Genomic DNA, 21913 nt, shown 5'->3' with positions numbered 1-21913 from the left:
GTATTTCTCCCTCACATCACTGTTTCCCTCTCAGCCCAGTTCTCTGGCCCACCAGACTGCTCATGACTCAGTGGTCCCAACTCACTTGGTAGCCTGAGGCTTAATCGAAACTCTCTCCCACCTCCCCCAAAACACATCTGATGCCAGCTCTAATGGCTGGTGCTCACACTGACCTTCCTATCCCTGGGAACACCCTGGTGTTTAGCTAACTTACTGCCCTGGTTCACATCCTGCAACCCTGAAGCAGCAGCTCAAAAGAACAAGACAAGAACCCCTCCCCTACCCCCCTACAGCCCTTGTGTTTTCTCTTTTAAAAAACCCCATTCTTGCCTGCCCCACCCCCCACACTGCAGTCTGGTCAGACTCAGCCCCCCTGTAAACCCAGCATCAAATGAAGGCACTTGGATTAGATTATCCAGCTCCTCCTACCTCTACCTCTTGCACATTTCTAACAGTCTCTGTGTAGATCCCAGGGTGCTGCCTGAGACACTGTGAGCAATCCTGTGTGCACAGTTACCATCATTCTGTTGACTGGAGCATTTGGAGACATTCCACCCTTTCACCTCCATTAAACCACCACACAACAAACATCCGTGTGTGTGTGTGTGTGTGTGTGTGTGTGAGAGAGAGAGAGAGAGAGAGAGAGAGAGAGAGAGAGAGAGATTATCTTCTTAGGACAAATTCCTAAAGTGGGACTTTGTGTATCAAAATGTAAGCACATTTAAATTGCTCATACCTTTTGCAAAAGCATCCTTCAGGAATTTTGTCCCAGTTTTCAACCCCTTCAACCTTTGCAAAAGAATGTGTTCCCCACCCTCAGGCTGATAAGCTGATCATTGGCTTTCACCTTTGCCAAACTGCTAGATTTTCATTTTATTCCTATTTTTCTTATTCTGCATTCTAGTTTTTGCTTACATGCATTTATTACAAATGTAATTGTTTACCATAGGCATTTATTCTTTTTCAAATTGTTTCTTAATATTCTTTATGTTTTGGCTAAGTTGTAATTTTTTTTTAATTTTTAGAGAGAGGGGAAGGGAGGGAGAAAGACAGGGAGAGAAACATCAATGTGTGGTTGCTTCTTGTGTGCCCCCTACTGGGGACCTGGCCAGAAAGGCAGGCATGGGCCCTGACTGCTATTGAATTGGAAACCCTTTGCTTAGCAGTCCAGCACTTAATCCACCTAGCCACACCAGCCTGGGTTGAGTTGTAAATATTTTAGATATTGAATTGAAGAAGGACAAATAAAACGCCAGAATAATAAAGCACTTCCCAGACTAGAGAAAAGTGAAAGGACTTTATCACCACCAAGCCAGTATCACAAGAAATGTCAAAGGGTCTTCTTTGAGAACAACAACAAGAAGAACATAAAAATACCCATAATGAAATGGCAAAAAATACATGTCTATCAAGATTTATTGTAAATAAAAATGGATTAATTGCTCTAAATAGGAAAACAAGACCCTCACCTGTGCTGTCTTCAGGAGACTCAGTCTGAAGGACACACACACAGACTGGAAGAGGAGGAATGTAAAGTACATTTCAGGGAAATGGAAACCAAGAAACAAACAAAGCTGGGATAGCAATGTGTACACCAGACAACACAGACTTGAAAACAAAGGTGACATAAGTTGACACAGAGAAGGACCCAGCATTTCCACTTCTGGGTATTTATCTGAAGAAACCCAAATTGCTACACAGAAAAGACATACACATCCATGTGTTCACTGCAGCCTTATTTACAAAAGCCATAATATGGAAACAACCTAAGCGTCCTCCAATAGATGAATGGAAAACACAGAAGTAGTGCATCTACACCACAGAATATGAGTCAGCCACAAAAAATGTGTGAAATCTCTCCATTGGCAACAACATGCATGGACGGTATGGTGCTGAGTGAAATATGTCACAAGAGAGAGACAAATACCAGATGATTGCACTTCCATGTAGAATCTAAAAATTAAGTCATCAAGCAGAACAGAAACAGACTCATAGATGCAGGGAACAGACTGATGTTTGCCAGATGGGAGGGGGTGAGTGGGCTGGGTGAAAGTGGTGGAAGGATTAAGCAGTACAAATTGGTCGTTACAGGATAATCAGGGGGATGTAAAGTGCAGCACAGGGAATATAGTCATTAATAGTTTAATAACTACAAGTGGTGTCAGATGGGTACTAGATTTATCGAGGATATCAGTTTATAATTTATATAAATGTCGAATCACATAGTTGTGCAGAAACTAATATAATATTGTACATCAACTCTTCATGAGAAAGAAGGACTTCTGGCCAAGATGGAGGTGTAGGTAGACACACTGTGCCTCCCCACACAACCAAAAGAAGGACAACCACAACTTAAAAAGAAAAAACAACCAGAACTGACAAAAAATCGAACTGTATGGAAGCTCCACAACCAAGGAGTTAAAGAAGAAACATTCATACAGACCACTAAGAGGGGCGGAGATGGGCACCTGGGGCGGAGAGGACTCGTTATAAGGTAGCAGCAGGCGGACCCCTCGAGGCAGCTGATTGTGGAGGGGCTCAGCACAAAGGTGGCTGATGGATTGGGTGTCCCACATTCACTTGCAGATAATCCAGGCGAAACTGGGGAGTGGAACAGACCACGCAACTGAGGGCCCCAGTGCAGGGAAATAAAGCTTCAAACATGGATTGAAAACACCTGTGGGGGTTGAGGTGGCTGTGGGAGAAATTCCCAGCCTCACAGGAGAGTTCCGTGGAGAGACCCACAGTGTCCTAGAACGTACACACACACACACACACACACCAGAATCAGCACCAGAAGGGCCCAATTGCCTGTGGGAAGCAGGGCAAGTGACTGAAATCCAGCAGCATGTAGAACAAGCACCATTGTTCCCTCTCAGACCCCTGCCTCACACACAGCATCACAACCCAGTGATGTGGGTTGCCCCCTGCCCAAAACACCTAACACCTAACGCTCCACCCCTCACTATGTAACAGGCACATCAGGACAAAAAAAAATTGCCCAAATGAAAGAACAGATCAAAACTCCAAAAAAAAAAAATACAACTAACGGATAAAGAGATAGGCAACCTATCAGATGCAGAGTTCAAAGCACTGGTGATCAGGATGCTCACAGAACTGGTTGAATTTGGTCTCAAGTTACATGAAAAAATGAAGGCTATGCTAAGTGAAATAAAGGAAAATGTACAGGGAACCAATAGTGATGGGAAGGAAACTGGGGCTCAAATCAATGGTGTGGACCAGAAGGAAGAAAGAAACATCCAATCAGAAAAGAATGAAGAAAAATGAATTCAAAAAAATGGAGAGAGGCTTAAGAACCTCCAGGACATTTTTAAACATTCCAACATAAGAATTATAGGGGTACCAGAAGGAGAAGAGGAACAGCAACAAGTGGAAAAGTTAGTTGAACAAATAATAAAGGAGAACTTCCCCAATCTGGAGAAGGAAATAGACTTGCAGGAAGTCCAGGAAGCTCAGAGAGTCCCAAAGAAGTTGGACCCAAGGAGGAACACACCAAGGCACATCATAATTACATTACCCAAGATTAAAGATAAGGAAACAAACCTAGAAATGTTACAGTACAAAAGGGGTGGGGCCAAGGGCAGCTGAGGCAATATACTATTACCTGAAAGGAACCCCCCCAGGTTCGTTATGTCCACCGCCAGAGGAAAGACTTCTCTCAATGCCAGAGATGAAAAGGAAAAGGAAAGGAAGTGAAAAGGAAAGGAATTTAGTATTCATTTGAAATAACACGAGCTAAAGTTCCCCACAAATGCACACAGTCCTCCCAGCACCCTCCACGTGGCAAAAGGGAGCACTTCCAAAGCCTCATGGTCCCAACCAAGACACCAAAGCTGCGAGGTCCTAAACAGATGTGTGGTCCCAAAAAGAGAGATGCCCAATGGCTGCTGTGCCTCCATTTAAATCCCAGCACTAATCTTCCTCTGCAGCCCCATTTCTGGCTTTTCTCACAATTGGCCACAGCTGCCAGCATTCTGGGCAGGTGTGGCCCTGTGGTGTGGAGCCAATTACCTCCAAGTTCTTCTGGACTCCGTTACAAATCCCCTCTTGGGCTCCCCTCTTGGCTGCACCCTGCTACAATAGCATAATCAATAAAATGTATTTTTAAAAGAAATAAAGATATTTAAAAGAAGATAAATATATCTGGAATTCATTTAGAAAGGCATTAACTGCTTAACTGTCTTTAATGAAAATGAAGAATAAAAAATAAAATATCTCCTATGAGGACCAGGAAAGTGCACAAACACATTTCTGCTACATTCCTTCCCAAGTACCATGAGCCCAGCAAAGTGACCTGTGAGGGCTGAGTCAGCCTCTTTTTTATGGAACAGCAAGTTCACTTAAGAAATGAGAGACACAGAAGCTGTGATGACTGAGGTGTGGTGAACTGGCAAACACTCTCAAATGAACATGAGCTTCTCCCTCAAGGAGAGTCAACGGGCAGTAGACAACTGACAAAACTTGTTTGGATTAAATGCAGGCTCTAAGGAGAAAAAAACAGATTTTGGAAAACCTCTGTGTCACCATGTAAGCCAGACAGCTTCCCAGAGCTGACAACTGTTTCCAGTGGGATCTGTGGTAATGTTAACAATTGTGATTTTTGATGATGTGCAATTAAATGCAGCAACACTGGAAGATCTCTATTATTAGTGAAACGATGCATTACTTTAAATAATCCTGCATCAGTACAAGAGCCACTCAAGTAATGTAACAAAATAGGAAATACTCAATGGATTTGTTTCAGGTTCCACTTTCCCAAGAGCTTTTCAGGAACTACCACTTGTGAAGCTTCAGTGAACCATCAAAGATGAATATCCACACTTATCTAAAAAGGTTATTAAAATGATCCTCCTACATATTTGTATGAAGCTGTGTATTTTTCATATACAAAAACCAAAACAGTAAGTGAAACACAGCAGCAAATATGAAAATCCAGCGATAAATATGAAAATTGTCTTCTGGTGATAGAGACAAGCTCTGAGACTTGCAAAAAAAATGTAACATGTAAGCAGACCCACTCATCTCATTACTCTTTATTTGGGGAATAGTTACTTGTTATAAAAATATTATCCCTGTTAAAATGTCATAGGTTGTCAAAGTTATTCTAAATAATTTTTCAAACTATTTTTTCCTTATGGTAATACTGGCAGCTATAACGCACACAAACACAATTATTCTGGCAGTCCTCCCTATTTTGTAAGGCAGTATAGATGTTCTGAAACCAAAATGTATGAGACGCGATGAATTAAACAGCCTGTGGGCCAGGACTCAGGGGGACTGAGGGACAGAGACTTCTCCGTGTAGGAGGGGGCTCAGTGCAAAGTCCCGGGTCCCCAGGCCTGGCTGCAGGGTCTTAGCGTGAGACCTGGAGGACGAGATGGGGTGAGGGGGGTACTCACAGGTTTGAGGAGTCCCCTTCTCCTGTGGGTTTCACTTCTCCCTCTTACAACCTTGGTCAGGTCCTACCTTCGGGATACACAAGACGCTTCCGCAGTTCTTGCTCCCATTGGATGCGCGAACATTAGAGCAGCCAATCAGCGTCACCGTGGTTCTGGGCACAAAGTCTCACAAACAACCAGAGCTGACTCTCCCAGATGCTCAGGGTGGGTCATGGGGCCCCCCACCGCTGCTCCTGCTGCTCTCGGGGGCCCTGGCCCTGACCGAGACCTGGGCGGGTTAGTGCGGGTTCAGGAGGGACGGCCTGTGCGGGGCAGGAGCTGGGGGACCATGCACGGACACAGGACCCGGGGAATGCACGCCTCCAGCACCCGCAACTCACAGACTGCAGATCCCCAACTCCCACCTCGGACCCCCTTCCCCCTCCTGTCACCACCCACCCTCTTTCCTTTCCCAGGACTCATGCCCTGAACCACCCGACCGCCTAGGGCCCAGAACGAGTGTCCTTCCCGCCACCAGAGCCCCACACGCTGACAGTCTTCAGCACCCCTACGTCCGGACCCGGCCGCAGGAAGTCCCGGTACCTCGTCGTGGGCTACTCGGAAGACAAGGAGATCCTGCGGTTCGACAGCGACACCGCGAGGCAGAGGCTGGAGCCGCGGGTGCCGAGGACGGAGCAGCCGTGGGTGGAGCAGGAGCACCCACAATTTTGGGACGACTACACGCGGGACACCAAAAACTACGAGAAGATGTATGGAGGGAACATGAACAACCTGCACGCCTACTACCACCAGAGCGAGGACGGTGAGTCACGTGCGCGCAAATACACACCGACCCTCATCCCCACCAAAAGGCCGGGGTCGCCCCGACCATCCGGGTCCGAGATCACTCAGTGGCTGCAGGGGGCGCGGGACATCCAACCCAGAAGGAATCCATGGGGACTTTAACCCGTTTGAATTCTCAGTTTGGTTTCAACTCCGTGAGTCGGGTCCTCACTAGTCCGCTCTCGGGCAGACTCCTGCTCCGGGTGGGAATAAGTGGAGGGACCTGACGCCGGGGCGGGGTCAGGGCCTCACACCTTCCAGGAAATGAGGGGCTGCGTGGTGAGATGGGACGGGCGCTTCCTCTGTGGATACACTCAGTTCGCCTACGACAGCACCGACCACATGGCCCTGAACACTGACCTGCGCTCCTGGACCGAAGCCCACACGCGGCCGGGATCACCTGATGCAAGTTGGCGGAGCTCCCTGCAGCACAGCCACGGAGGCAGTACTAGAAGACCCGTGCATGCGCTGGCTCCTCCTCTTCCTAGAAAACGGGAGAGAGACGCAGCTTCGAGCAGGTACCAGGGCGCGGGCCTCAAGGAGGAGGGGATCTGTGGGCTGCTGCAGCTTCCTACTAGGAGAGGAGGACAATGGGATAGTGTTAGAATGTCCCTCCTGCTCCGAGGTGAAAGACTCACCCAGGTTTGTTATTCTATGACTTACCCGCGGGCCCAGCTTTCTATACAGGGCAGTAAGGGGCCCAGCCTGTCCCTGAAACACCCCACAGTTGTTCCCTCATACCCTGCAGCACCTGGTGCACCAGGACGCTCTCCCTGGTTCTGGGGCTGAGACAATTCTCCAGGAGACCTGACTCCAGCACTGGTGACTCACTCTGCCTCCACCTAAGGCTGTGTCACCACTTAAAGGCCTGGGCACTGTTACCCTGGGTTCTTGCCCTGATTCTGCAACTTTTCAGGACTAAGAGAATATCTGCCCAGGCAGGTGACTGGGTGTTGCTCTCCCTTCTCCCACCCCCTCTGTCCTGTCCACTCTCAGGGTGGTCACATGAGCACTGCTGGAGTGTCCCATGACCATGCAAAGTTCCTGAATTTTCTTACCCTCCCCTCAGACCCTCCAAAGACACATGTGACCTACGACCCCATCTCTGATCGTGAGGTCACCCTGAGGTGCTGGGCCCTGGGCTTCTACCCTGCAGACATCACCCTGACCTGCCAGCATGAAGGGGAGGACCTGACCCAGGACATGGAGCTGGTACAGACCAGGCCTGAAGGGGACAGGACCTTCCAGAAGTTGTTGGCTGTGGCCGTGCCCCTGGAGAGGAGCACAGATACACATGCCATGCACAGCACCACACAATGCCTGAGCCCCTGACCCTGAGATGGGGTGAGGAGGGGGTGTGGGCACAGAGCCTCTCCTCAGGGCGTTCCTGAGCAGGGTCAGGACTCAGGCCTGAGGTTGACCTCTCACCTTCCACTCGCAGACCCCCCTCCTCAGACCACCATCACCATCTTGGGCATTGCTGCTGCCCTGAGTCTCCTTGGAGCTGTGGCTGCTGGAGCTGTGGTGTGGAGGAGGAAGTGCTCAGGTGGGCAAGGGGCAGGGGCTGAGTTTTCTGTCCCCTGGGGGTCAAGTCCAGGAGGAAGTGTGCTCTGCCCCCTTAATGGGCATCGTGTCCCCACATGGGTGCTTGTCCATCTTGGACCTATTTGCCAACACTGACTCTTTAGTGAGGCCTGTGGGAAAGTGAGGGACACATTTATCACCTGATGGTTCTAGTGATGGGGACTGACTCCCAGCTGTCACAGGTCAGAGGGGAAGGAGCCTGCTGAGTGAAGACATGCAGACAAGTGGTGGTCCAGATCCAGCACACATACTTTCCCTGTATTCCTTATCCTACCCTGGGTGTTCAGTCACAGTTCTGGAAACTTTTCTACCCTTCAGGAGTGTGGGGCTCCTTTAGGGTCATGGGACCCAGCCTTCCCCCTGACTTCTCACGGAATGTTTTCTTCCCACAGGCAGAGGCAGGGAGACCTACACTCAGGCTGCTTTTTAGTCTGGGTGTTGGGGAAGTGACGTCTGGGACCCTTGGGAGAGTGTGGGCTGGAGTCTGTGAGGGGGGCTCCCCCACCCTGTAACTCTGCTGTTGTGTCTTCCCCAGGCAGGGACAGTGCCCAGGGCTCTGATGTGTCTCTCACAGCTCCTGATGGTGAGACCCTGAGGGCAGGAAGTGGGGGGCATTGGGTCCGAGGGGCAAGATTGGGTTTGGGGGGTTCTCAGAGTGGGACATTCCGAGCATGCTGTGGACTGTGGGGGAATGTGACACTTCTGAGACTGACCTGAATTTGCTCATGGCAACTTTCTTTCCCAGTATGACAGAGCTGCTTTCTACAGGACTTTTGCTAAAACAGTCACTACAGCTTTCCCTGGGGACTTCTTCAAGGATCCCTGACTGCTGTTTCTGCACCCAGCATTGGAATGTTATTTAGTCATCTCAGTGTGTCTGCATTAATTTAATATTACTCATAAATATATATATAAGTAAATCAGAAGTGATTTAGATTAAAAGCTCCAAGGTGTATTGTTTCTAGTAGGTATTATTCTGCCTACACCTTCACCCTGTTTCTTAACCTGTTCTAAGTCACTTTATGTTCATACACTTACCATGGGGTGTGGAGACAGCACAGGAGGGACAGACTGTGTGCCTCGGGACAGGGGGACCTCACGGCTCCCCAGTAATGTGCCCTGTGACCACCCTGTGATCACCCTGTGAACCTGGTTCTCAGTTCAACATCATCCCAAGTGCTCCCTCTCTGCAATTATTCCCCTGGTTGATTTCTGGAGGAAATAAGAGACCCCAAACATTTCTACTTTAAACTTAGAAGGATTTCTATGTGGGATATTGGGGGCTCACTTTATTTCAGGAGAAGACACAGAACAGACCTGAGGCCATGAGCAGTGAGAGCTGTGGGACCAGAACCCACAGGCAGACCAGCCCCGGGTCACAGGGGTGACAGTGTGAGGGACTTGGGGACGGGGTTCTGAGAAGAGAAGTTGCTGAAGGAAAGGGCCCAGCAGGAAACACCGAGGCTGGAGCTCCTGGTGCAGATGCCTCTGCACCCCTGTGACAACGTGACCCTAAGTCAGCTCCACCCAGGGAACAGGGGACACTTTCTCTGCCTCCTGCCTGCTGCCCCTGAGGGCTTCTCAGTGATGCCCATCTCTGGCCCCAGTCTCTAGATGTGGCTGAGGGCACCATCCTGTGGTTATATCCTGATGCCACGCCCATTGTCCTGGGTCTGGCCCAGGGTCTCCATGGTGCTTCTCCTGCAGAGACACCCCCAGAAGCTGCAGCACATTCTCACCCTGCAGCCGCCACCAATGCCCTCCAGAGACTGATGCTGGAGGTCACCTGTGCCCCCTCCTACATGGTGAATTCCATTTTTACACTGATGTCACTGTCCTTTTACACTCTCATCTATAGTTGTTGCAGCCAAGGTTTTGGTTTCCTGCATCCTCAGTGTCAGCCCCTCCCTGCTGGTCCTCAGGGACCTAGAACTCCTACTGTGCTCTTGTGGTGTGGAAACCACAGCTGAGAAGATAAATCGGAAGTCAGCTTCAATAATAACTTTAATTGTTTTATTAAGTAATTATTTACTCAGTACCATTTCTTAGATAAAATCCACAACGATCTTGGAAGCTGTTTGAAACTGGTGCTTCATGGGAAGATCTTTAAGTCAATCCAGAGTATGATGAGCTTGAAAAAGATCCATAAAATTATAGAAGAAATATGTTTCCCCACTGACCAGGGCAGCTGTTGAAGGGAATCTCCTTTCTTTAAAGACACTGAAGTGTCTCCAGAAATTTCATTTTAACGTGAATGTGGGCAATACCTGTCCAAAAAACAATGCAGATTTTATCCCCTCGATGAAGACAATCAATCCTAGAGAATGGAGATGTGCTTTCTATATGGGAGAAACCGCGTGCTATCTCTCCCATATGCTGGCATGGTACACATAAAATAAGGGTTGTTCCATGGAGATGCTACTTTCCACAGGTGAAGATTTCTTTGAAAATCCTCACTTTAGATATCTTCACCAATGCGGGGGGAGGGGAGAGAGGGAAAGGAGCATTCAACAGTTGCCTCTCACCTGTGTCTGGATGGAGGATCACACTCACAACCAAGGTAGGTGCCCTGACTGAGTCTCTGACCCACAACATTTACTGTAATAAGGATGCTCCTGTGAACTGAGCCACACAGCCAGGATTGAAGGGGTTTTTTTTTGTTTTTTCTTTTTCTTTTTGTTTTTTTACAGTTGATTCTCTATGAAGTTTTTGATTGAATAGATGAAATGCTATTAACCCTCCAAGCACCCCCTTTTATTTCTTTTAGATGGCCCGTGTGGTCGGATCCACCAGGAATATTGTTGCCATTGGGCAGCCATGGCCAGGGAGCAGCTGGGGTGCACTGGATGGACCCAGAAATGTTGAGTTTCCCACCCACAGTTAAATGGGCCATGGTAAAACCAAATGAGGTAGAGGCTGGGTATGCCATAGGGCCTCCCACAAGTGTCCAAGATGCAGTGAGGCTGGGGTATTTACAGACATCTCTGCCCGGTGGTGTTCAGAATGGTTTCTCTGCGAACAGTAATAACAACAACTTTTGAAATCGGGACCCATTGATACTTCTCTTGTTTCACAGACATGCAGCCACAAGACAGTGGCTGCTGACTCTCTTTTCTCCTTCCATAGTTGTCTGTTAAAACTGTAAATGATCATCTTCTACTGATTAAATACAACATTCTTGGGTCTGGATAATGTATCTGTTCAATGTCACCTGCCTAGGTTCAGTGTCGGTAAAATGACTTCCTTTCCCTTCCATGGTGGCAGCTTTAGAATGCCCCAGAATTTTGATAGTGGCCTATTGTTTTTGGGTCCTATGTGGCATCTAATAATCCTGCAACCATTTTTCCATTTCTTTGGGGGCTTCCCTGAGGAAGTGAGGAGGCCTCCCCACTTCCCCATCATCCCACAGTCATGGCTGCACCAGGTGCACACGACTCTGAGGGTAAACATGGGCTACTGGACCTTCGTCCAGGCAACAAGCCCAAGTTAGAGCAGTGAGTTCAGCGTGCTGGCCAGATTTCATTTCCAGTGGATGAGAGCTCTCGATTGTGTCCACCATGGAAGTCACTGCATGTCCCTCTCAGTAATATCCCTGGTCATCCTTCAGATAAGATCCCTCTGTAACCAAATTAAAGCAGCACCATCAATAGGAGTTTCCTGTAAATCAATCCTGGGAACCAGTAGGTGGTCAGTCAGCACAACACAACTGTCTCCATGGTGTAAAGGGGGTAACAGGTGCAGGGTTAAGGTGATCACACCGAGTTAAAGTGACATCAGGTGCAGAGAGCGGGACACCTACTGAAAAGCCAAACAACTGTCAGGGACGTGTTGAGTGTGATGAGAGGAGAGGAGTCAGCGGAATGAGGATCATAAATAGTTAAATGTGCTACCTGGACCCCTTCGTTTTGAATTAGCAAAGAGAAAGCAGAGGTGGCCCTCCCACAGGGAAGAGGCAGGTGGGTCTCTGTAGGAGGACAGGTTAAGAAACAGGTTAAGTCCCCAGTAAGAAACTCCGGACTCTCCTCCGAATACTATTGGGCGAACGAACTCTGGGGCAGCCAATCACCATCACAGTGGTGTCGTGTATATAAAACCCGCACCAAGAACCGGAACTCCTTCTCCATTGACTTTCCATTTCTGGTGATGGCGCTGATAATTGTCCTGCTGCTCTTCGGATCCCTGGCCCTGACCGAGACCTGGGCCAGTGAGTGCGGGGTCGGGAGGGACGGCCTCTGCGGGGCAGGAGCGAGGGGATCCGGCGATAACCCAGCACCCTCCGCCTAGACCCCAAACCCTGACTCCCTCCTCGGCCCCGCCCCCTCCTCTCAATCACCGCCCCCTTTTCCTTGTCTCCTCCCACCTCACCCACCGCAGCCTGCCCCTACTGGACTGCAAGGTGAACCTAGGACCCTTGTCCTCCCCGCTCCCAGGTCCCCACAGCCTGAGCAAATTCCCACACCGCCGTGTACGAACCCGGCGGCGGGAAGAAGCGGTACATCGTCGTCGGCTACGTGGACAACACGGAGATTTTGCGGTTCCACAGCGACGCCGCGAACCCGAAGTTGGAGCCGCGGGTACCAGAGCTGGCGCAAGCGTGGGTGGAGCAGGAGGGCCCAGATTTTTGGAAGGACCAGAGGGTGCAAATCAAGCAAGATCAGCGGATGAACACAGCGAACCTGAACAACCTGCGAGCCCACTACAACCAGAGCGAGGACGGTGAGCGGGCGCGCTGGGTCCGGGTACAAGCCCCATCCCCACGGACGGGCGAGGGTCGCCCCGGGTCTTCGCATCTGTGCAACACCCCCAGGCTGCGGCGTGGAAATGGTGGAGCTCAGTGGTGCGGTGATGACCACAGGGGCTGGCGGGGTCAGGGTCTCACACCCTGCAGGAAATGACCAGCAGCGTCCTGGGCTCCAGCTGGCGCTTCCTCCGGGGATTCAGTCAGTTCGCCTACGACGGTGCCGACTACGTCTTCCTGAACCAGGACCTGCGCTCCTGGACAACGGCCGGCCGCCAAAGTGGACCCACTCTCCGGGAGCAACTTGGTGCAGGTCCCTGAGGCGGACGTCAGGAGGTTGTTCCTGAAGGTCATATGTGTGCGCTGCCTCCAGCTGCTCCTGCAGAAGGGGAAGGAGATGCTGCAAAGAGCAGGTGCCAGGGCGCGGGCCTTGCAGAGGAGGGGATCTGTGGGCTGGGGCGGCTTCCTACAAGGAGAAGAGGGGAATGAGGCAGTGACAGAATGTCCCTCAGTCTCCGAAGATGGAAGAGTCCAGGTTTCCTTATTCTGTGACTGCCCCACGGGCCCAGCTTTCTCCAAAGGACAATAAGGGACCCAGCGTCTCCCTGAAACACCCCAGAGCGGTTCCCTCACACCCTGCAGCACCTGGTGCACTAGAACTCTCTCCCTGGTTCTCTGGCTGAGTGGGTTTGTGGAGGCCCGACTCTGGCTTTTCTGAGTTATTCATCCTCTGCCTGAGTCTGTGTCTCCCTTAAATACCTGGACACTCCTATACAAGGTTATGGATCTGAGTCTACACCATTCAAGGAAATAGGAGATTATCCTAGATGCCTCTGCCAGGCTGGTGTCTGGGTGGTGCTCTCACTCCCCCCTGCCCCCCGCTGTCCTGTCCACTCTCAGGGTGGTCACATGAGCACTGCTGGACTGTCCCATGGCCATGCAAAGTTTCCAAATTTTCCCACCCACCCCTCAGACGCTCCAAAGACACACCTGACCCACCACCCCATCTCTCACCGTGAGGTCACCCTGAGGTGCTGGGCCCTGGGCTTCTACCCTGCGGACATCACCCTGACCTGGCAGTATGAAGGGGAGGACCTGACCCAGGACACGGAGCTTGTGGGGACCAGGCCTGCTGGGGACAGGACCTTCCAGAAGTGGGCAGCCATGGTCGTGCCCCCTGGAGAGGAGCAGAGATACACGTGCCATGTGCAGCACCAAGGGCTGCCTGAGCCCCTGACCCTGAGATGGGGTGAGGAGGTGTGGGCACAGACAGTCTCCTCAGGGGTCCCTGAACAGGTCAGGACTCAGGCCTGAGGTTGGCCTCTCACCTTCACTCCCAGTGCCCGCTCCTCAGACCACCATCATCATCATCGTCAGCATCACTGCTGTCGTGGGTCTCCTTGGAGCTGTGGCTGCTGGAGCTGTGCTGTGGAGCAGAAAGTGCTCAGGTGGGCAAGGGGTGGGGTCTGAGTTTCCTGTACCCCTGGGGGTCAAGCCAAGGTGGAAGTGTGCTCTGCCCCCTTAATGGGCATGGTGTCCTTACACGGGTGCTTGTCCATCTGGGGCGTGTTTGCTAACACTGACTCTTTAGTGAGGCCCATGGGAAAGTAAAGTACACATTCATTACCTAATAATTATAGTGATGGGGACTGATTCCCAGCTCTCACAGTCAGAGGGGAAGGTCCCTGCTGAAGACACGGCAGCATACACTGGGCAGCTGGTCTAGTACCTGCACACATACTTTCTCTGTATTTCCTGGTCCTACCCTGAGTGTTCAGTCACAGCTCTGGAAACTTCCCTCTGCTTCAGAAGTGTGGAGTTCTATTAGGGTCACAGGACCCAGCTTTCCCCCTGACTTCTCACAGAACATTTTCTTCCCACAGGCAGAGGCAGGGAGAGCTACACTAAGGCTGCCTGTAAGTCTGGGTGTTGGGAGGTGATGTCTGGGACCCTTGGGAGAGTGTGGGCTGGAGTCTATGAGGGGGGCTCCCCCATCCCATAACTGCTGTTGTGTCTTCCCCAGGCAGCAACAGTGCCCAGAGCTCTCAAATGTTTCTCACAGCTTCTAATGGTGAGACCCTGAGGGCATGAAGTGGTGGTCATTGGGATCGAGGGGCACAGCTGGGTTTTGGGGATTCTCAGAGTAGGCTGTAGGAGAAAGTGACACTTCTGAAACTGGCCTGAGTTTGTTCATGACAACTCTCTTTCCCAGTGTGACAGAGCTTCGTTCCTTGGACTCGGTGCTAAAACAGTCACTACAGCCTCCCCTTGGGACTTTAAGGATCCCTGACTCCTGTTTCTGCAGCTGGCATTGGAATGTGTCTATGTTTTTATCAGTATCATGTCAGGAGGTGGTCACCAGGCTGCTCTCCCTACAGCGACCTGTGTCCTCTCTCCTGCGGACAGTCCTGTCCTAGTAGAGTTGGGGTGAGACCATCCCCATCTTGCTCATTCCTCGTCTAGGTTATCTATATTCCTCTTTTGTCCTTGCCACTTCAGGAGAACCTTGTCCCACGAGGATCTGGGATCCCAGGGACTTGAGGGTCACGCATCTCTTGTGGTGGCTCCAGGGCTGTGCTCAGTGAGGGCTTCCTGTGGCTGCGACAGCCTGGGCTCAGGCCTAGGTCTGTCCTGCAACCCCCATCTTTTGAGTACTTGTGCTTTTTTTATTTTTGCAGATATTGTACCTTTTCTGACTATTTAAAAATAAGTTATTGCAGTATTTATATTAAATGATAGGGGTATGTCTTTTTATTAAATGTATTGGGGTGCACTTATTCATAGGATGGTATAGGTTTGAGGTGCACATTTCTACAATACAGGATCTGTACATTGCACTGTGTGCCCACCCCCGAGAGTCAAACCATCCTCTCTCACCAGGTATGAGGCCCCTCCTCCCCCAACCCCCTTCCCTCTGGGAACCACCACACTGTTGTCTGTGCCCATGAGTTTCAGGTTTATGTCCCACGTGTGAGAGAAATCGCAGGGTTCTTAGCTTTTTCTGACCAAGTCACTAAGCATAATATTCTCCAGGCCCACCCATGTTGTTACAGAGGGCAGTATTCTGTGTTTTCCTGTAGCAGAATAGTTCTTCTCATCTCATCCTCCTCTGGGTGTCCCCATCTGACAGCAACAGGAGGCATTTTGCCTGTCATTGTCCCCAAGTGGCCAGGGTGGCCCCTGCACTCAGGAATCTGTGGTGTCGAGAGTGGAAGTTTCAGACTCATCCTGCTCTTACCTCCCTGGGGGTGATTATTCTCCCACCTTTCCCCAGCCTCCTCCAGGGAACCGGATTCTGGAATCAGCAGAGAGCAGGGGGCCTGTAATGTCTCATCTCAGACACGTTCCTGCTGCAACTCTGCTCTGCTCGGCCGCCGCCTCCCCCAGCCCTTCGCTCTAGTGGGGGCCCCAGTACAAACTGGGGGATTCACAGAGCAGAGGCCCCTGCAGGTTTAGGGGGGCAGCACTGTGGGGACATGTGGGGGCATCAATGGCAGCATAAGTGCAGGTTGTGCTGTGGCTGCCACAGCAGAGGTGGGGGCTGGGCCACATCAATAAAGACACTGTCACTAGAACAGGGAGCTGTCCTACAGTGATGGGTCAGTTAAATAGTAGTTTTGAGTACCATGTAGATGACACACCATTTTTACATCTGCAATATAGAAATACTTTGAAGATGTTTCTGGTTCAAGTCCAAACCACCACAATAAAGCAAATATCCCACTGAAGTGAGTCACAAAATTTTTTTGGTTTCCTTATGAATATAAGTGTTAGGCTTACACTGTACTGTAGTCTATTATGGGTTCAATACTGTTATGTCTAAAAGGTAATGAACACGCCTTTATTAAAATACATGTTCTTGTTAATAAAAATGCTCACAATCATTCGAGCCTCTAATTAGTTGTAATCATTTTGCTGCTGGGAAATCTTACCTTCAGTTGTAATACAAACATAGCCTGGCTGGGGGGCTCGGCTGGAGCGTCGCCCACACACCAAAAGGTTACGGATTCGATCTCTGTTAAGAGCATGTGCCTGGCTTGCATTTCAATTTGTGTTTGGGGCGGATACATGAGGCAACCGATCAATGTTTCTCTCACATCAATATTTCTCTCTCTCTTTCTTCCTTCCTCTCTCTGTAAAATCAGTAACAACAACTCTCAGGTGAGTGTTCAATTAAAAACTGCAGTATCAGTGAAGTGCAATAGCATGCTGCACCCCTGTATGTCAGTGAACTCAACATAGTCCAAATTGCCGACCTCACAGAACACATGTTGTACTGCTCACCAACCTATCACCCGTTTACTAAGCCATTTCCAGTCACTTTAAGGTCATAAGTGTACAACGAGGTGTGAGACAACCCAGGAGGGACAGACTGTGTGCCACAAGACAAGGGGACCACATGGCTCCCCATTGATGTTCCCTGTGACCATCAGAGCTCCATGGGAAATTAAGGGTTCCTTCCTGCACATCTGAATGTACCTCTTGGAGCTTCTGGCCATGGCTGGTTGAGTGCCCTGATTCTAATGGAGTGCCTCTTTGTAGCCTAGGAGTCACCCCAAGCTTTCCCAGGGCCCCCTGTCTTGTAGACCTCAGGGGTGTCCATGTGGAGTCAGAGAGCTGACCAATCAGAAGGTGAGAACACCTGCTTAAAGCAGGAACTGTTCCAGCATTCACTATCCTTAATCCACTGCAGACACTGTCCTCATTCTGCAGATGCTGAGTCCTGGAAGGCCATAGCCAAGGAGATGAAGTCCTCAGTGGCTTCCTCTGAAAGTTCCTCCCCAACAGAGAGCCCTGGGGCCACCGGGTCAGTCTGGCTGCTGGGCTGAGAACAGAATCAGGAGACAAGGGACCAGCCAGGCAGGAGGGAAAGGTGTGGGGAAGCTCCCATGGTTCCAGGCTGCAGGTGCTGGATGTTCCAACAGGGCTGTGAGCGGTGGAAACAGTGGGAAGGGACTGGACACTGAATGCATTTGGAAGATGGATTTCACAGCATTTCATAAAGATTAAATCTGGGATGTGGGGAAGGAGTCAAGAAGGGTACCCCACATTTGTACTGTGCCAGCAGAAAGGTGGGGTTACATCAGCAGAGAGGGGGAAGACGCTGGCAGGAGCATGTGTGGGGGAGGGGTGGGCATTTCAAGCTTTCAGCTGAAGAGAAGGTCAAGGTGAGATGTGTGTTAGACACACCAGTGAGGTGTCAGTTTGGACAGATGAGTGTGGGAACATTGAGGAGAAATGTCGGCTGGAGACACAGATGTGGAGGTGATGCTACGAGAATGACATTTAAATCTGTGAGCGTGGATCAGGCCACCAAGGGAGCCAGGACTGTGGAAGAAGAAAGAACAAGGACTGGACACTGTACCCACCTGTCCCAACAGTGGGTACATTCATCCTGGTGACTCATCAGGTTGGTGAGGGCCAGGTCTACCCATCATACATTCACCATTTGGTGATTGTCATTCATCAGTAATTTACGGGGAGATACTCTGAGATTGTCCTGCTGTGCTCTTCACCACTTCTCCACTCACCCTCCCTAGCTCCTCTCATAACTTCCACCCAAGTCAATGACAATGTGCTGGTTGTCCCATATCTGTCCTCAACATTTATTACTAGCGTGTAAGTACAGCTTAGGGAAAATAGTCAATAACATCATCATAAATATGTATGGTGTCAGATGGGAGCTAGAATTATCAGGGATATTACTGAATAAGCTATATACATGTTTAATAGGTATATATATTTTAACTCATGGACACAGACAACATATCATAATATGGAGGCTGGGGTTGGTGCAGGTGGGAGAGGGAATGTGGGGATAAATATTGATGGGAAAATAAAAAGAAAATTATTTTAAGTTGAAAAAGGTGCTAACTTGGACATCATGCCCAACATTCTGACAACAGTTTTTCAGGAGAAATTCGAGTAGATCTTGACAAGCCCACAAGCCATCCTGACCTCAGACAGATTTTGAACCATGCAATTCTGTGATGTGGTAGGGCCCAGGGTGGGGAAAGGACTTAAATGCACGTTTAAGGGTTTTTTGGTTTTTGTTTTTTTCTGGGTGGGGAAAGGTCATTCACATGTGGTCACATGATATGAAAGGCACAGCATTTTCTCTACAGTGGGGTAAAGTCAAGCAGAAGATTGAGAAAGTGGCTCTCAGGTCAGCACAATGAAAATCTCAGAATGTGCGCTCTCTGGGATTACTGCCTGAGTGATTTCTGGAGCTTAATGGTCCCAAATGTTTTCTAATCAAAATAATAAAAGGATTTCCATGTGGGATATTGGGGGTTCGCTCTGTTTCAGGAAAAGCCACAGAACAGAAGAGAGGTGTGACCAGCAAGAGCTGTGGGACTAGAACCCACAGGAAGACCAGCCTGGGTCACAGGGATGAGAGTGTGAGGGACTTGGGGATGGGGTACTGAGAAGAAAAGGAGTTGAAGGAAAGAGGCCAGTGGGAAACACCATGACATGAGCTCCTGGCCCAGATGTCCCTGCATCCCAATGACATGTGACTCTAAGCTCAGCTCCTCCCCAGGAACAGGGGAGACTTTCTCTGCCTCCTCCCCACTGCTCCTGAGGACATCTCAATACTGACCATCACTGTCCCCAGTCACCAGATGTGCCTGAGGGGGATCTGCATGGGACAAGTTGCTGTAATTTAGAGACACCCCAGATTCCTCACCCAGATGGTATCACTGACAGAACAAATGACATTGTAGTGGCATATCTGTGGGGAGATCAGGACCACACACTCTGTCCCTGCAACTGGGGTCAGAAGCCACCCTCCCTGAGGAATCCCTGCACAGAGCTGTGGATCTCAGACCAGCCAGGTGAGGGCTGCCTTGTGTCCACTCTCAGGGCAGAACCAGGAGGGGTCAGCCCAAGAGGGACTGGGACCTGTGGGTGGGCAGCACCCTGAGTGGGACTGTGCTGAGCCTGCCTGGTCCTGAAGTATCCCTCCTGCCTGGGCTGGGCAGGTGGGAGATGAGGAAGTGCTGGCAGTGTTTCAGGTGGGGCCAGACTCAGGAGGGTCCCTGCGGGTCTTTATGCCCCAGTTAGTGAGTCCCAGTTAGTGAGAGAAAAGGGATGGTCCCTTGCAACCTGGGTGCAGCCTTGTATGTTAAGAGCCATGGAGCTCCTCCACCCTGAACAAAATTCCACTTTTCTTAGACCTCCCAGGTTTATGGTCAGGTGTGAGGAGAAGAGTGTGAATTGCCATGCAGTATTCAGTTGTGACTTAAAAATCCTGGGTCATGAAATGAGATCCAATGACTGACACACACGCAGCTACAGACAGAAGGACACAGAGAAGTGTCTGCCCTTCAGTGACGCCCCCCCCACACACACACACTTTTCCTGTTTCAAATCCCCCTGCAGGAGGTGCCAGCTTCTCAGGAAGTTCTGCCGGGGCGTCGTCACCTCCTGTGTGATTACTGTGTGTGTGTGTGAGTGTCTCTCATGTTTCTGTCTCTCATTGAATGTGGACGCCTCTCTGACCTCTCATAGCCCAAGGCAGCAGAGAAGGAAAAAGAATTTAGAATGAGATGAAGACCCATTATTTTCCAAGTCTGCCAGAATTGGTGCATGTTATGAAAATAACTAATATATGGGGGATTTTTTAATACAATCATGAATCAGACAATTCCTTCCTCAGTAATTTAACAGGGTGCTTCATATTTGGAAATACGGTGGACCAAATGCACCTTGGGCCATGCTGTGGTCTGTGTGTTTGTGACAATCAGTCCATGTGCTGAATTTATAACCCCCAGCCCTGGCCAGTAGCTCAGTTGGATGCAGGTTGGATCATGGATACATGGATAAGTTCAACAACCAATCAGTGTCTCTCTGTCTGTCTGTATGTCTGTCTCTCTTGCTCTCTTCCCATCTCTGTCTCTTTCCTTCCCTCTCTTTTGTAAAATCAATTAATAAATTGCTTTTTTAAAAATAGATGATAAATCCCACACATATTATAAGAGGTGGGGCACTGGCAGGAGCTCAGATCATGAGAGCGGAGCAGTTGTGAGTGGGATGCGTTTCTTAGAGAAGAGGCTCCAGAGAGACGTCTTGTCCCTTCCCCTCCTGTGAAGTGACGACACAGGAAGGCCCCCACCTGTACGTGGCCGTGCAGGAGCCTTGATCCAGGACTCACAGCGTCCAGAACTGTGAGCCACACACAGTGTTGCCTCCAAGTCACCTGGTCGGTGGTATTTTGTTACAGCGACTCAGAGGGACCAAGACAGGCCAATACTGAAAGGGGCTTGAGGCCCAAGCCCAGAGCTCCCTCAGAGGTCACCATGGGGGACAGGAGGGAAGGGTTGTGCAGGTCCACACTAAAGAAAAGTCCTTCCCCTCATCTGCCGGCTCTGAAGCTGCCCCTCCATCCAGGGCCCGCCTCCTGCGTCTGTGGCCCTGGGCACAGGATGGACTCTGTAGCCGGGCTTTTCTGTTCTCCCAAAGAGGGGAACATCATTAGGTTCTTGGCTATAAATATTATCATTTCCCCTCACCTTCTGGGCAAAGGTAATTAAAATAATCATAAAGAATACTTACAGCCCTGGTGGGGTGGCTCAGTTGGTTGGAGCATTGTCCCTCAAAGCAAAAGTTTGGGTGTTGGATCCCTGGCCAGGGCACACAGCCAGGTTGCTGCTTTGACCCCCAGTCGGGCATGTGTGGGAGGCAAACCATCAATGTTTCTCTCTCACATCCACCTTCTCTCCATGTCTCATTCTCTCTCTCCTCTTCCCTCTCTCTAAAGTCAACAAAACATGTCCTCAGGTGAGGATTAAATGTAAAAACAATGAAAGGAAGCAATACAAAATATGAGGATATTTTGTATTATATTTAAAATAAAGAAACTTGGGGCTTCCCCTACCCCATCTGTAAGGACCAATCACCATCTTCCAAATGAACCTGTTGGCCACAAATTAGAATTACAGAGTTGTTTTTTCTTTTTCCCCACCAGTTGAAGAAAAAACAAAAAGACAAGATCCCGTCAGGTATCACACACATTGCTGATCCCTGGATGGGAGGAGGTTTGTGGGGCTGGGTGGAAAAAGTGAAGGGATTCAAAAGTACAGATTGGTAGTTACAGAGCAGTCACAGGGATGTGAAGGACAACTGCCACGCCCTCTTCCAACCATGTTTTTTGACAAGGTCTGAACATGGAAAGAGGGCATTCAAGGAATCCATCTTCCTGGAAGAGAGCATGGCATACAAAGGGGGGTGGTAATTTTTCTGGGGATTGCTTTTAATAATTTCTTTGCTAAATTAATCATGGTCTTACTTTGTACCCTGATTCGCATAAGAACAGGCTATGAGAAGAAAGAGGCTCGAAAAGAGTCAA

General features: G+C 49.8%; 2 pseudogenes; both read left to right on the top strand.

The window, feature by feature from the left end:
- Positions 1-1877: 1877 nt before the first annotated feature.
- Positions 1878-9599, top strand: LOC123818215 (annotated as a pseudogene).
- A 2370-nt stretch (positions 9600-11969) lies between these two features.
- Positions 11970-14841, top strand: LOC123818208 (annotated as a pseudogene).
- The last annotated feature ends 7072 nt before the right edge of the window (positions 14842-21913 follow it).

This window comes from Phyllostomus hastatus, unplaced genomic scaffold (assembly GCF_019186645.2).
Source record: "Phyllostomus hastatus isolate PE091 unplaced genomic scaffold, TTU_PhHast_1.1 phas_contig_260, whole genome shotgun sequence".
NCBI classification, from domain to species: Eukaryota; Metazoa; Chordata; class Mammalia; order Chiroptera; family Phyllostomidae; genus Phyllostomus; species Phyllostomus hastatus.
The sequence above is the reverse complement of the archived record's forward strand: the minus strand, read 5'-3'. Positions and strand labels throughout refer to the sequence as shown.